General features: G+C 33.3%; 1 long non-coding RNA gene across 1 annotated transcript in view; it reads right to left on the bottom strand.

Annotated features, from left to right (window-relative positions):
- Nucleotides 1-6,673: 6,673 nt before the first annotated feature.
- The window catches only part of LOC132519545 (uncharacterized), a 252,020-nt gene continuing 240,841 nt past the window's right edge, over nucleotides 6,674-17,852 (bottom strand). The window contains exon 3 of the long non-coding RNA XR_009540191.1: nucleotides 6,674-6,735. This is a non-coding gene — a long non-coding RNA (uncharacterized LOC132519545). The remainder of the gene's footprint in view (nucleotides 6,736-17,852) is intronic.

Raw genomic sequence — 17,852 nt, 5'->3', positions numbered from 1 at the left:
CTACTTGGTAATTTTGGCCATTTTGAAAATATTTAGAAATACAGACTTGTTAAAGTGTCATTTTTCTTTAAGTACTGTTCTTTCAACAGTAACCATGTATTAACTGATCAAAATGATTAATTTCTTCTCATATGATTTTAAAGATTTTTTTGTGTGTGTTTTTGTTACATATTCAAAGAACTAGGGATTTCTTAAAGGATTTTCTGTCACGAAAAGCTTTATAAATCAGATCCAACTTCATATAATCATAACTGTAGATTCATTACCCGCTAAATTTCTTCCCACTAATGGTGTGCAAATTCTGACATAAATTTATTTCCTAACCAAGTAGAATAATCATGGCTGTTCCTGGCAACATCGTCAGTTTATTTTAAAGTGTTTATTTTTACATTCACTGAAAAATACATGTCACATTATGCTCTTGCCAACTGTGTAATGGAGATTTGTCAAATAGCCTGTCTATCACACTACACATTTTGCAAAAATATACACCATGCACTGTGCTTGATTCCTGGCTGCACTCTGTGACCTTCAGATTTGAAGGAGTAATTCTCACTGGGCTGTGCTTTTTTGTTTGCTTGTGTTTTTAAAAAAAAACAAAAAACACTTCTTGTGTTTACAGATACTAAGGTTTATTTTCCTAGATCTGTGACATAAAATAGAAAATTATGTGTACGAAGGTCAAGTGTTGCAAATCATAACTGAGAAATCCATACTGATAAATGCTAACCCTGTACATCTTATACTAATTTTTATTGTTACTAAATCCAAGAGGTTGTGGTCATTGCAGGAAATGTTAAAAGTTATACAATCAGGAGTTGGAACACTTTCCTCTTTAGAAGATCTTCTGAAATTCATGATGCCTGTATTTAAGATGATTCATCTTTTACCTCTGTAGCAAGGTCTTGAAAAATTAATTTGCCTACCAAATTAAAGGATAATCTTATTGCTGTCACTCCATTCTATCTTTAAATTTCCTCTCTTTCTGACTACTTTCCCTTTATTCAACATTCCTGCTGAACTAGTACCGTGCTCTTAACTCTACTGTAGATGGGAAATGACTTCAAGGAATCAGATATATTATTTTCTGAGAAGTCCTCTAGGGATGGATTGATTTTCTAGTGCTATGTAACAAATTACCACAAACTTAAATCACCATAATATTTTAAGCTCACATTTCCTGTACTTCAGGGATGTGGCATATCTTGGCCAGATACTCTGCTCAGGATCTCACTGGGATGAACTAACTCCCTTACTGGCTAGGGCTGCAGTTCACATGGGGATTTTCTTTCAAGTTCTCTTGTGGCTGACAGAATTAATTTCTCTGTGGTCATGGGACTCAGGTACGCTACCTGTCAACCAGGGATTGTTCTCCTCTCCTAGATCCTACTCTCATTCCTTTCCATGTGCCCCCTTCATTTTCAAACCACATGAGCAGATCAAATCCTACCGTGTTTCAAATCTCTGAATTCCTCTTCTGCTGCCAGCCAGAGAAAACCCTCCTTTTAAAGGGCTCATGTGATTTTACTAGGCCACACACTATAATTTCCCATTTGCCATACAATTTACCAAAATCTAGGAATTGATGTCTCATATTCACAGGTTCCTTATACAGAGAAAGCGGGGGATTTATACAAGGGCAAAGGTCAGTAGGGATCATCTTAGAATTCTGCCTACCTCAAGTGGTAGATTGAAGAGAATAGGAATCTGGATATTATACTCATAGAGTACACATTAGAGAATGATCTATAACTTCTGTGAAGTTTTCAAACATTTTCACCTTCAAATAATTTATATTAAAATGTTTTGAATAAATCTCTTAATTTATAATCACTAATTTAACATGTAGTTTCTGTTAAACAGTTAAAATGGAGAAAGCACAAATAATTATTCTAATGGTTATAAATCTTACAAAAAGAGTTAAAAAACCTAATGTTATGGATCAGATATTTTTCTGGGACATATTTATTTTAATACCTAATGATATTTTATATGTAATCCCAAAATTGAGAACTCTAAAAAAAAAAACAGTACCATCACAAATCATTCTAAGTTTAGAGTTCTGGAATATCAGGGAGATTTTGCTTGCCATGATAAAGAATTTCAAAGAATGCAAGGAACTGATCAATTGAATAAATCTACTTATTTTATTTTATTTTATTTATTTATTTTTTTGTGTGGTACGTGGGCCTCCCACTGTTGTGGCCTCTCCCGTTGCGGAGCAACAGGCTCCGGACGCGCAGGCTCAGCGGCCATAGCTCACGGGCGCAGCCGCTCCGCGGCATGTGGGATCTTCCCGGACCGGGACACGAACCCTGTCCCCTGCATCGGCAGGCGGACTCTCAACCACTGTGCCACCAGGGAAGCCCTACTTATTTTATTAAATTAAAAAATTATTAAAGAGTTGATTTACATCATATTACTTTCAGGTGTACAACACAGTAACTCAAAATTTGTATAGATTACACTACATTTAAAGTCACCAAAAATAAAGGGATTACACTACATTTAAAGTCACCAAAAATAATGGCTATATTTCCCTGCACTGTACAATACATCCCTGTAGGCTGTCCTTTTTATACATAGTAGTTTGTACCTCTCAATCCACTATCCCCACCCCACTTTTCCCACTATTGCTCTACTCATTGGTAACGACCTGTCTGATCTCTACACCTGTGTGTCGGTTTAATTAGTCTGTTTTATTTTTTAGTTTCCACATGTAAGTGATAACATACAGTAATTGTCTATCTCTGTCTGACTTATTTCACTACATAATATCCTCTAGGTCCACCCGTGTTGCTGCCAAAGGTAGACTCATTTTTTATGTCTGAGAAATATGTCATTGAATATATATATATATATATATATCCCATTTTCTTTATCCATTCATCTGTTGATGGACACTTAGTTTGCACATTCCTGGTGCCTATTTGGGTGTCCAAATTTCCTCTTCTTAGAAGGACAACAGTCACATTGGATAAGAGCTCACGCTAACAGCCTTATTTTAACTTAATTGTATCTTTGAAGGCCCAATCTCCAAATACAGTTATATTCTGAGGTACCTGGGGTTAGGATCAATTACGAATTTAGGGAAGACACAATTTAGCCATGACAGTTAGATAGTGCCTTGGTTACTTATTTATTTTTTTACTTTTTAAAATTCAGAGATTTTCTGCCTCTTGCAGTAAATAACAGAGACAAAATAGACTAAAATTAAGATTAACTATCTTCATTAACGTAGGAGTTAACTGTAAATTTTCTCTAGGCTTTGGCCTTTGGTCCACCTTTGCCTTTAAAATGTAAGCGTAGTATCTGCATTAGAAATGTAGTGGTAGCTTTGGAAGTGCTATATGAGACACTACTGTTTAGATACTGTGTTAAATGGGAAATCTCATTTGTAAGATATTTTAAATTGGAAACGATCCTTATTCCCTATGGTGTTATATTAGTTTCTATTTTATTCCCACTCAAAAGGTTTGTGAATACGGGTGTGCCAGAATTATCTCGAGTGTAGTAACTTTCTTGGTTATATAGTTACATATATAGTTGAGAAAATATATAATTGTCTCATCTTTTCTCCTCTTTATGGATTTTTTGGATTGTTGTTATTCCTTTTGAAAGAGCTTGCCTAACATAGAACATTCCCTAGAACCAAGCTGTCTGGGCTTTAATTCTGGGCACATTCCCTAGAACCAAGCTGTCTGGGCTTTAATTCCAGGTCTACCACTTATTACGCTTTCTCATCTGTAATACGGTGACAACAATAGTACTTATCTCATAAAGATTTTATAATAATTAAAAGAGCCAATACACAGAGCACATATGATGATGCCTGTCAATAAAAATCTACATGAGAATTTTAAAACTAAATATTGAACCGGTGAAATTTTTCCACCAGGATCTACAGAGGTATTGGGCTGTGCATATTCAAAAAATATTTCTACAATGGTAGATAGCATTATCCTTTCCCTTGTGTATTAATATGTACTTCCTAATTTTCCTTGCTTTGCTCATTGACACTCCTCTTAGGTCTCTAATAATCAGCTGAATTTTGAATTCTGATTAGTTTTATCTCAAATGCACAAATTGTGTAACTACTATTGACCCTTGCTTTCTGATTCCATCACACTGAAGCTCCATCTAAATTCAGTCATCCACAGTGGAGCCAGATGCACAAATGGAAGATGTTATGGTACTTCTATTATGTCTAATTCAAGACCAATACATAACCATAAAAAAAGAGAAAGCCGACAAAGTTCTACTTAAATGATATTATAAAATCAAAAATAAAGTTGTATCCCAAATGATACCCCAGATTTTCTGATTCTTTAAATTAGATTCACCAATATAGCAGTTATTGTATATTTTCTCTAAATTTTGGCCTTTGGTTCACCTTTGCCTTTACCATATGAGGTTAGTATATGCCTTAAGTTTAGGAAAATTATTTAGTAAGCTAGTCATGGCTGAGATCTTTTATGGGCCTCCTTCTTTCTCATTTCTCCATATTTCATACATCCCACTATTCTTTTTGCCATGAAGTAGAAACTTCCCTGAACACACTCTGAGTTCCTCTCTCTCCTTATGCACTGTCTTGTGGATAGAGTGGCCTACCAGATGAACAAATTTTATTGGAGCAAATTGACGTGCATTAGCTCAGCTCCATTTATTCTCTTTGAAATTCCTCTGAGGATTAAACCCTCCCTAGAATTTAATAATAGACCTTATCTATATCTACTTCCCATGTGGAAAGGCCCACGGGAGTCCCAGTGCTCTCTGCAACTAGGTAGTTAGCCTGGTATTTAGAGAATAGGTCCATAAGGACCATCAGTTAAGTGGCATCATCTGATATACCCTTGTCAAGATTATAGGTGATATTTTGATCTTTATTTTTATTCTGTGTTTATCCATATAAATTTTAAAAAATAAGAGCTTAAAAGAAGAAAGTATTTACTAGGGGCCTGCCTAATGACCTGAAGAATTTTTTTGTTTGTTTGTTTTGCTTTTCATTTTCCAATTGCTTATTAAGATTTGTGCCCATTTTATAGCATTTTGACATATTCTTATATATCTGGAGCTGTACTTATTTATAGGGTATAATAGTAAACAAGACAAGGTCCTTTACCTAAAATAAATTAAGTTTAAGTGATACAATTTTTTTAAAGAAACAATTGCTGTTCGGCTTCTATGAGACGGGTACTTATATAGTACAGAAAGTAGAGGCAGATAGCAATACAGTTAAGAAGTGGTAGATAAATATAGCTTTGTGGAAATGTAAACGGATATATTTTCTCCATATATATCTTAATATGCAATAATGCTTTAAGATTATGTTCAGAGAAATGTAGCTTGAGATGCAATGAATAACGAAGCATCACTGCTATACAAGGAGGAAAAGAATACAAGTTTAATGTGTAAAAGTGGAAACTGGCAGGAATAATTTAAAGATCACAGGATTTGAACGGCACTGGTTGTAAGAGAGTGTATCTAAAATACACAAAACTATTGTCTTTTTTCTATAACTCTGAGTATAGGAACTGTCTCGAAATAATGACTTTTCTTTAAACCAGAAAGTTCTCTGCCATGGTTATTCTATAGTAATAAATCAACAAAATTTTGTGTTCCTATTAAGGTCCCCTCTCTCTGAAGATAACTAGATGGTGGTGCCATTCTTTTAGCTAGAAGCACAGAATTGTTTCCTGGGATGCTTACATGACCTGGATTTTATTTTCCTATTGTACTATACTCTGCATTTGTTGTGTAGACACTTGGAAGGTAAAATGTGTTTATATAACGTACACCCACACATCACATGTTAAGAGTATGGAATTACGAATTGTTAGTTGACATCACTAAATGGTCATTGTGTAAGAATTTTTACACATAAGTGTCTGAATGCTTAATACAGTTGAGACATGTATCTTAGTTCTTTTAAGAAGAATTCCAGAAAAGAGTACTTCTAAAGCCATAGATTTATTTCTTAGCAACAATTAAACCTATAAGATAAATGAAATGGAAATGAATATACCATTCACAAAAAATCAATTCAAGACAGATAACTAATATTTTTGTGAATGACCTATTTTAAGAACGCCTATAAAAATATATTGATAATATCATATTATAATATTATGATATTGTAATGATCATTATTATGATATTGCATGATATTGTAATGTATTGAAGAAGGAAATATTAGGACAAAGAAAGCCAAAATTTAAAACTAAATAAAAATTAAGAATTTCTTTTTATCAAAATATAAATTAAATAACTGGAAAGACAACCCACAACCAGGAGAGATGTCGACAATATTTAAAATAGGCAAACGATTTCTATGCAAAACATATAAACAACTCTCAAGAATCAATAAAAAGCAGCAACACATTAGGAAAATGAGCAAAAAGACATTACACAGAAGAGGAAATACAAATCATCAATAATGCATGGAAATTTGTTCAACCTCATTTGTAATTAAGGAACTGCAGGTTAAAAGACACAATAAGATAACATTTCACTCACAACAGGTTGGCAGAAGAATATGAAGTCTGTGATACAAAGGTTCCATCAGTACCCTCTTGGGAGGAAATTGTTATATGCCCTTTAGAAAATATTTTTTGCATTAACTATTGTATTTGAAGATATGTGTACTCTTTGACCTATTCCCCAGAGCATACCTGTGAAAAGCTCTTTTGCATGTGCCTCCGGATAAATATTCAAGGATACTCAAAGCATCGTTTTCTGTAATAAAAATGAAATATCATGACCCGTATGTCATTTAACAATGTAATGTATAAATACATTGTGGTATATTCATATAGTGGATTATGTTATAGACATAAATGCAATGAATTAAATCTTTAATTTTGATACTGATTTTATACTGATAATAGTATTGATTTTATAATCATGGAATTAAATGAAAAAACTTGTCTTTATATCTTTTATGATGTTATTTATAATAGAGTTTTAAAATAGGTAAAAATAAATAGTGAAACTATGAAAATTAACAACATATATCAGTAATTTCAGGTTATTGATTTCCTGAGGGTGAAGAGAATATTATATAAAATTAAAAGGCACTCATTGAGGAATCAAGGTGCTGGTAACATTCAGAAATTTGGTGGTGGATATACAGATAATGCCTAGTTACTATTACTAAAACTGTACATATAAAATATAATGTATTTTATATGTAAGTTATACATGCAGTAAGAATTTAATTAAAATAAGAATAAGGAAATATGTAAGATATAGGTCTGTACCCAAACCTCAATGAAATTCCTGAAACAACAGGAAATTTTATAATATTTTCACCACTGTGTGTCACATTAAATATTGTAGTGAACCACCCATGGTTATCATTAAGATTTCTGTTAACCATTAATCAATAGTTTTAAACTGTAGTAACTGGATTATTCTAAGGTCCAAATCTCTCTGAGGTATATGTTATAAAATTCATTATACATTTTATTTCTTTCTATCTCTTAGAAAATTTTCCAGCAGCTTTAAGAGATGGAAAAATGCTGATTTTTTTTGTTTATATTTATATATGTAAGAAAACAAGTTAGTGACATGGGAAATCTATTCCTCTAGGAGGTGGGTCAACAAGGATCTTGCTGTGATTTATGTCATAGAGTGTTCAGCCTATGTTTTTCTGTAAGAGTTTTATAGTGTCTGGACTTACATTTAGGTTTTTAATCCATTTTGAGTTTATTTTTGTGTATGGTGTTAGGGAGTGTTCTAATTTCATTCTTTTACATGTGGCTGTCCAGTTTTCCCAGCACCACTTATTGAAGAGGCTGTCTTTTCTCCATTGTATATTCTTGCCTCTTTCATCAAAAATAAGGTGACCATTTGTGCATGGATTTATCTCTGGACTTTCTATCCTATTCTATGGACTTATATTTCTGTTTTTGGTAGTATAGTCTGAAGTCCGGGAGCCTGATTCCTCCAGCTCCATTCTTCTTTCTCAAGATTGCTTTGGCTATTCAGGGTCTCTGTGTTTCCATACAAATTGTGAATTGTTTTGTTTCAGTTCTGTGAAAAATGCCATTGGTAGTTTGACAGGGATTGCATTGAATCTGTAGATTGCTTTGGTAGTACAGTCATTTTCACAATATTGATTCTTCCAATCCAAGAACATGGTATATCTCTCCATCTTTAATTTCTTTCATCAGTGTCTTATTGTTGTCTGCATACAGGTCTTTTGTCTCCTTAGGTAGGTTTTTTCCTAGGTATTTTATTCTTTTTGTTGCAATGGTAAATGAAGTGTTTCCTTAATTTCTCTTTCGGATTTTTCATCATCAGTGTATATGAATGCAAGAGAGTACTGTGCATTAATTTTGTAACCTGCCATTTTACCAAATTCATTGATTAGCTCTAGTAGTTTTCTGGTAGCATCTTTAGGATTCTCTATGTATAGTATCACATCATCTGCAAACACTGACAGCTTTACTTCTTCTTTTCCAATTTGGATTCCTTTTACTTCTTTTTCTTCTCTGATTGCTGTGTCTAAAACTTCCAAAACTATATTGAATAAGAGTGGTGAGAGTGGACAATCTTGTCTTATTCCTGATCTTAGGGGAAATGGTTTCAGTTTTTCACCATTGAGAATGATGTTGGCTGTGGGTTTGTCATATATGGCCTTTATCATGTTTAGGTAAGTTCCCTCTACGCTTACTTTCTGGAGGGTTTTTACCATAAATGGGTGTTGAATTTTGTCAAAAGCTTTTTCTGTATCTATTGAGATGATCACATGATTTTTCTCCTTCAATTATTTAGTATGATTTATCACATTGATTGATTTGCATACATTGAACAATCCCTGCATTCCTGGGATAAACCCCAATTGATCATGGTGAACTATCCTTTTAATGTGCTGTTGGATTCTGTTTGCTAGTATTTTGTTGAGGATTTTTGCATCTATGTTTATCAGTGATATTGGCCTGTAGTTTCCTTTCTTTGTGACATCTTTGGTTTTTATATAAGGGTGATGGTGGCCTTGTAGAATGAGTTTGGGAGTGTTCCTCCCTCTGCTATATTTTGGAAGAGTTTGAGAAGGATAGGTGTTAGCTGTTCTCTAAATGTTTGATGGAATTCACCTGTGAAGCCATCTGGTCCTGGGTTTTAGTTTGTTCGAAGATTTTTAATCACAGTCTCAATTTCAGTGCTTGTGATTGTTCTGTTTATATTTTATATTTCTTCCTGGTTCAGTCTCAGAAGGTTGTGCTCTTCTAAGAATTTGTCCATTTCTTTCAGGTTGTCCATTTTACTGGCATAGAGTTGTTTGTAGTAATCTCTCATGATGCTTTGTATTTCTGCAGTGTCAGTTGTTACTTCTTTTGCATTTCCAATTCTATTGATTTGAGCCTTCTGCTTTTTTTTCTTGATGTCTGGCTAATGGTTTATCAATTTTGTTTATGTTCTCAAAGAACCAGCTTTAAGTTTTATTTATCTTTGTTATCGTTTCTTTCATTTCTTTTTCATTTATTTCTGATCTGATCTTTATTATTTCTTTCCTTCTGCTAGCTTTGGGGATTTTTGTTCTTCTTTCTCTAATTGCTCTTGGTGTGAGGTTAGGTTGTTTATTTGAAATATTTCTTGTTTCTTGAGAGTTGTATTGCTATAAACTTCCCTCTTAGAACTGCTTTTGCTGCATCCCATAGGTTTTGGATCATCGTGTTTCCATTGTCATTTGTTTCTAGGTATTTTTTGTTTTCATCTTTGATTTCTTCAGTGATCTCTTGGTTATTTCATAGTGTATTGTTTAGCCTCCATGTGTTTGTATTTTTTATAGATATTTTCCTGTAATTGATATCTAGTCTCATAGCATTGTTGTCAGAAAAGATACTTGATACAATTTCAATTTTCTTAAATTTATCGAGGCTTGATTTGTGACCCAAGGTATGATCTATCCTGGAGAATGTTCCATGAGCACTTGAGAAGAAAGTGTATTCTGTTGTTTTTGGATGGAATGTCTTATAAATATGAATCAAGTCCAACTTGTTTAAAGTATTATTTAAAGCTTGTGTTTCCTTATTTGTTTTCATTTTGGATGATCTGTCCATTAGTGAAAGTGGGGTGTTAAAGTCCCCTACTATGACTGTGTTACTGTTAATTTCCCCTTTTATGGCTGTTAGCATTTGCCTTATGTATTAAGGTGCTCCTATGTTGGGTACACAAATATTTACTATCAGACTTTTTAATAAAAACTTCCTTGTAAAGTTGGCAGAGAAGTAAGAGTACATTCAAATTGCCACCACAGGAATACAAAAGCCTGTGCAAAGCCATAAATTTTAAGCTTAAAACTTAAAAAGCCATTGAAAAATCATAATTGAAATGGTGGTATATCGTAAGGTTATTTTACTTTGTAATTTAAATATAGCTTTGGTTAAAAAAAAAGACATTCTTATGTTAACAGCTACACATTACATGATGTATTGTGTATTATTCTGTAGAGTAAGAATGTAAACTGTATCTTTAATGTTGCAAAATAGTAATTCTGCCTTAATATGAAAAATGCCTTTAAGTGGAAAAATTATGTAAATTTATTATAATGATGTTTTATGTTTCAAAACCTTGAACACATTAGTAGAAGTGAAGTCACACAGAAATGAGCATGTGTGTATATACATGTGGATAAAAATACCTACATTATGGAAAAATAAATTTCCTGGGTTAGGTCTGACTAAGAGAGTCAGTTATAAAACAGTAACATAATATAGTCTATTGATTATCTTATAATATCAAAGAGATACATATAAGATATCATTCTGAAATATGACAAGGATAAAGTTAAATAATCAAACTTAAATATTCTGTCAGCATTATCAGCTCCTATCATTTATCTAAAGTGTGGTCATTAGAAAATAAAGGAAATGAGTGGGCATTTAACATAATTTGTTATCTACCCTTGAAACTGAATTCCATCACCAAAAGACTAATTCTTTTTAAACCATTTAAAAATGAAAAATTGACATTTTTTGAAATGGTTTTCCTTAAAATCTGGTTTATATTTTCCAACACTTAGGTTCTGAATTCCATCTTGAATTGAATTGAAACTGAATTCCATCACCAAAAGACTAATTCTTTTTAAACCATTTAAAAATGAAAAATTGACATTTTTGAAATGCTTTTGCTTAAAATCTGGTTTATATTTTCCAACACTTAGGTTCCTTTTTTTCCCCTGATTAAGCACATCTTCTGTTAATCAGAATCATTAAGTGGATGCTGTCAACCGTGATATAATTTACTGGGATCACTGACCCAGTATATTTTGTGTTCAGATACTCATTAAACATGTTTGTTAAAATTAGGATTTTAAAAAGAGGAAGATAACTACTGTCAATCATATGCCAGTTATAATAGAAGTCAGTCTGAGATAGTTTAATGAAAACTGTCTATAAGACAGTTAAAACACAGCAGTAAAAGTACTCAAAATCTGAGTGATTGTCATATGTCACTGGTGGGATAATATGTAAGATACAACTTTTGGACAGATTTTTTTCTTCAGAGTTCATTTTCCTGTTAAGAAAATTTAAACTTATAGGTGTTATTAGATTAAAATTAAGAAAATATATTACCATTCAATTTTAAGTATTTAAACATTCTTTTTTTTACCACTGAAAGAAAATTATTTAAGGCCTAAAGGAAAAAAGTATTGGCTCCAAAATATCAAGTACAATTTTAAGTGAAACTAAATAAATGTTTGAATGTTTAAAAATCTCATCTTGCACATATATTGGGTTGGCCAAAAAGTGCCTTCGGTTTTTAAGTAAAAATAAAAGGCACATTTTTCATTTTCACCAAGAACTTTATTGAACAACGTAGTCACCCTTTTGTTCTACTACCTTCTGCCATTTTTCAGGCAACTTCACAATTCCACCTTCCCAAAACTTTTTATCTTTTTGAGCAAAGAACTGTTCCAGGTGCCTTTTACAGTCTTGCAGGGAATTGAAATTTTTTCCATTAAGATAATTTTACAAAGTCTTAAATAAATGGAAATTCAAAGGCACAATGTCTGTTGAATCTGGCTGATGAATCAGAACTTCCCAGCCAAGCTATAACAGTTTTTGCCTGGTCATCAAAGAAACATGCAGTCTTGCATTATCCTGATGGAAGATTATGCATTTTCTGTTGACTAATTCCAGACACTTTTCGTCAGCTGCTGCTTTCAGTTAGTCTAATTGGGAGCAGTACTTGCTGGAATTAATTGTTTGCTTTTCCGGAAAGAGCTCATAATAGAGGACTTCCTTCCAATCCTACCATATACACAACATCCCCTTATTTGGATGAAGACCAGCCTTTGGTGTGGTTGGTGGTGGTTCATTTCACTTGCCCCATGATCTCTTCTGTTCCACATTACTGTACAGTATCCACTTTTCATTGCCCATCACAATTTGTTTTAAAAATAGAACGTTTCAATAGAGAACCTCATGCAGAAAATATGGTCAAGAAGGCTTTCTTGGCTTAACTTACGTGGAACCGAAACATCAAAGTGATGAACATAACCAAGCTGGGGCAAATAATTTTCAATGTTTGATTTGGATATTTTGAGTATGTCGGCTATCTCCCACGTGGTATAACATTGATTGTTCTCAATTAATGTCTCGACTTGATCTTTATCACCTGACCACGGAGCATCATTCAGTGAGAAATCTCCAGCACAAAACTTCGCAAACCACTTTTGACATGTTCGATCAGTCATAGCACCTTCTCCATATGCTGCACAAATCTTTTTTTTTTGCGTTTCAGTTGAATTTTTACCTTTCTTCAAATAATAAAGCATAATATGCTAAAAATGTTGCTCTTTTTCTTCCATCTTCAATATTAAAATGGCTATACAAAAATTCACTGATTTTGATAAGTTTTTTTAAAATGCATGCTGATATGACAGCTGCCACAAAAATCTAACAAAATTGTTTCGAATGAAGTTAAAGACAACTAAGCACCCACTAGAGCCACCTTATGGGAAAACTGAATGAACATTTTGGCCAACCCAATACATATTTGTTATATTTTCAAAACTATGGAGTTTAGATTTATTGTCATATTATTTTACATTTAGGTGTTAAAATCTTTTCAACAATTTACAGCAAATATTTAAACTTAAGATATGATATGGATATATTCAATACGTCAGAAAAGAAGCTTAAGACTGCTCAGGGCACAGATTTTTATGAAAACATCTGACAAGTGGTAGAGTGAGGTTATATTTTCTATAGTATTAGCAAATAAGTGTTCCAATTTACTAGTGCTTAATACATAGAGGAAAATGAATCCTAGCAGCAATCATTTAATTGCCCCTTAAAAAGTCCATAAAATTGTTATGGGCACTAAAAAAATAAAAGCAGTTATATTGACAGATAACTTGCTTCAGTTCATTAAAAATTAAATATTTTTATTGTATTTTTAGAATAAAATTTGAAATTTACACACTCCACCCTTACCTTTAAAATTTCTGGTTATTTGTTTTGAGATTTAATTTTAACTTTATAAGTTTGTCAGATGTAAATGAAAGTGAAAATTCATCCCGTTACAGTGATTTAATATTTGGCAATGAATGGTAAGCTAAGAAATTTTGACTAATTCTACCAATGAGAACACTGGAAAGTCTAGAGAGAAAAAAGAAATGAGGAAAGGAAAATTAGAGATTGAATAAGACAGCAAAGAATTGCAGAACCAAAATTTAAGAGACAAAGGACAAACAGATTTGTGAGTCCTGCATTTAGAATCATTGTTTACCTGGAGGTGTCTGGCAATTCAGAAAGACTAGCTGAGTGACAGAAACCAAGCAATCAGCAACATTTCAGAACTTCCTGGAGTGAAGAAGAAAAAAATTGAGTCTAGGGTCAGCCAAGAATGGCTTTGCTGGGAAAACTCAAGTTTTGGCGTAGACCCCAAATGGACCATGGGTGAATTGGAATTACAAGGTCCCTGCAAGGGGCAAAATATATAAATTTCCAAAATTATGCTAAGGGGATCCGAGATTGTTATGATATCTAGTTGTTGACAGATGTAAACATAAATTTCCCCTAGAGGAAGAAAATATCCTAGATCTCAAAGTATTTGAAATATTTTTTTTCAAATAAAGTATCTGGTATTCAAACAAAAGTGAACAGGTCTATTATGTTTCCATACAAATTGTAAAAATGTTTGTTCTAATTCTGTGAAAATTGCCAAAAAATAGAGCTGGAGGAATCAGGCTCCCTGACTTCAGACTATACTACAAAGCTACAGTAATAAAGACAGTATGGTACTGGCACAAAAATATAACTATAGATCAATGGAACAGTATAGAAAGTCCAGAGATAAACCCATGAATCTATGGTCACCTAATCTATGACAAGGAGGCAAGAATATACAATGGAGAAAAGACAGTCTCTTCAATATGTGGTTCTGGGAAAACTGGACAGCCACATGTAAATGAATGAAATTAGAACACTCTCTAACACCACACACAAAAATAAACTCAAAATGGATTAAAGACCTAAATGTAAGGCCAGACACTATCAAACTCTTAGAGGGAAACATAGGCAGAACACTCTATGACATAAATCACAGCAAGATCCTTTTTGACCCACCTCCTAAAGTAATGTAAATAAAAACAAAAATAAACAAATGGGTCCTAATTAAACTTAAAAGCTTTTGCACAGCAAAGGAAACTGAAACAAAAAGACAAAACGAAAAGACAACACTCAGAACGGGAGAAAATATTTATAAATGAAGCAACCAACAAGGGATTAATCTCCAAAATACACAAACAGCTCATGAAGCTAAATATCAAAAGACAAACAGCCCAATCAAAAAATGGGAGGAAGATCTAAATAGAAATTTCTCCAAAGAAGACATACAGATGGCTAAAAAGCACATGAAAAGATGCTCAACATCACTAATTATTAGACAAATGAAAATCAAAACTACAATGAAGTATCACCTCACACTGGTCAGAATGGCCATCATCAAAAACTCTACTAACAGTAAATGCTGGAGGGTTTGGAGAAAAGAGAACCCTCCTACATTGTTGGTGGGAATGTAAATTGGTACAGCCACTATGGAGAACAGTATGAAGGTTCCTTAAAAAACTAAAAATAGAGCTACCATACAATCCAGCAATCCCACTCCTGGGCATATATCCAGAAGAAAACATAATTTGAAAAGATACATGCACCCCAATGTTCGTTGAAGCACTATTTACAATAGCCAGGACATGGAAGCAACCTAAATATCCATCAATGGAGGAATGGATAAAAAAGATGTGGTACATATATACAGTGGAATACTACTCAGCCATAAAAAAGAATGAAGTAATGCCATTTGCAGCAACATGGATGGACCTAGAGATTGTCATACTGAGTGAAGTAAGTCAGACAGAAAAAGAGAAATATATGATATTGCTTATATGTAGAACCTAAGAAAAGGGTACAAATGAGCTTATCTACAAAACAGAAAGTGACAGATGTAGAAAACAAACTTAAGGTTACTGGGGGATAGGAAGGTGGCGGGATAAATTGGGAGATTGGGATTGATATATACACACTACTATATATAAAATAGATAACTAATAAGGACCTACTGTATAGCACAGGGAACTCTACTCAATACTCTGTAGTGGCCTATATGGGAAAATAATCTAAAAAAGTGTGGATATATGTATATCTATAACTGATTCACTTTGCTGTACACCTGAAACTAACACAACATTGTAAATCAACTATACACTAATAAAAATTAAAAAAGGAAAAGTGAATAGGATCACAAGGAGAGAAGATGACATGTTTGAAGGCAAATCAATAGAAATTAATGAACCAAGTCACATGTCATGGGGTTGTGATGCAAAGACATTAAAAATATTTAGAGAACTGAAAGTCAAGATAAGAAGTTATTCAAATAATTAGAAATAATAATAATAATGGCAAGTAGAATGTTAATAATTAAATAAAATCATCAACATTAGAGAGACAGAAACTCAGGTCAAAGAAATAAACAAGTTAATACAAGAAAACTACAAATACACACACAGGCATATTTCAATTAAATGTTATTGCATCAAATACAAAACGAAGAAATCGTTTTTAACCAGCAGTCAAATTAAAAAGGAACTAGAGTCAATGGCAACATTGTTAATAAAATGTAATAAATTAAATACTTCAAAGAGTTGAAGGAAAATTACCTTAACTATCATATTTTAAAATAATTGCAACTTGAGGTATAATTGCAGTACAATAAACAGTGCACATATTTAAAGTGCACAATTTGATCAATTTTGACAAAGGATTACACCCATGATCAAGACAACAAACATTTCCATCAACCCCAAAAGTTTCCTTGTGCCCCACTGTAATACCCCTCTTCCATGTCCCATTCTTAGGCAGCCACTGACCTGGTTTGTACCACAATTTATTTTTTTCCATTTTCTAGGGTTTATATAAATTTCCTTAATTTTATATAATTTTTCCCTACCTTTTTATATTTAGCATAATTATTTAAAAATCCATCCATGTTTTTATGTTTCAATAGTTCATTCTCTTTTATTGCTAAGTAGTATTTCATTAAATTCATACAGATGAGTTTACTTATTCGTCTGTTAGTAGACATCAGATTTGTTTTCAGTTTGGGGCTATTATAAATAAGGCTTCTACATACATCCATACACAAATCTTTGCCTGGACATGTTTTTGTTTAATTTGTGTATATGTAGGAGCTGTATGTCTGGGCTGTATTGTAAGTATATGTTTAACTTTTTTTTTTTTCATGGAAAGGCATTTTATTTTAAATGCAGCAGTGTTTACATACTGAACTCCCAATCTATCCCTCCCCACCACCCTTCCCCCAGGTAACCATAAATTTGTTCTCTAAGTCTGTGAGTCTGTGTCTATTTTGTAAATAAGTTCATTTGTATCATTTTTTCTGATATTTAACTTTTTTAAGAACCGTTGAAACTGTTTTGCAAAGTTTGTTTTTTTTTTAAACAGTTTTGCATTTTCACTAGCAATGTAGTAGACTTGTAGATTCCCAATGTCTTCACCATCAATGGTTTGGTCAGTTATACTTTTATTTTACCCAGTCTAATAATGTATTAAACTTCAAAAGTGTATATTCTGCTAAAAATATCATTTAAATATAATGACCTACAAAAAATATTCTCACACTTACAAGACCTGAGGAGATCCTGTGTGAAGAAATACTTTGGAAAGGACAGTAATAAAGCCAGAAGTTTACTGTGAAATATATATAGGTAGTATAACATATATCACCTAAAAGAGCAATTAAAAAACCAAACATTAGTGACTGATGCTAACTTTGGGCAATGGCAGTGTTGATAATGTTGAGAAGCAGCAATCAAATCCTATTCCTTTTTTTTTTCCTTTTGCGGTACGCGGGCCTCTCACTGTTGTGGCCTCTCCCGTTGCGGAGCACAGGCTCCGGACGCACACGCTCAGCGGCCGTGGCTCACGGGCCCAGCCGCTCCACGGCATGTGGGATCTTCCCGGACCGGGGCACGAACCCGTGTCCCCTGCATCGGCAGGCGGACTCTCAACCACTGCGCCACTAGGGAAGCCCCCTATTCCTTCTTTATGGGGAGGCTGAAATGTAATTATCCTGAAGAATCCCTTCCCTGTTCAAACGTAAGGGCTTCTGCTTTCTACTACATAGTGCTTTCACCTCTAATTAACCCCTATTAAGCTCTGCCTTTCTATGTAGTATATCATGTCTTATAATGAAGGAAAACAAAAACAACAAAAACATGGTTAAGACCCTGACTTCACACTTATTTATGTGGCTAGGCAACCTTTGAACTACATTTCTCTCCTATAAGATGAGATTAATCATTTCAAGGATTGTTATGAGGTGAT

This window comes from Lagenorhynchus albirostris, chromosome 4, assembly GCF_949774975.1.
Source record: "Lagenorhynchus albirostris chromosome 4, mLagAlb1.1, whole genome shotgun sequence".
Classification (NCBI taxonomy): domain Eukaryota; kingdom Metazoa; phylum Chordata; class Mammalia; order Artiodactyla; family Delphinidae; genus Lagenorhynchus; species Lagenorhynchus albirostris.
Note: the sequence above shows the minus strand (reverse complement) of the source record. Positions and strands in the feature narration are given on the sequence as shown.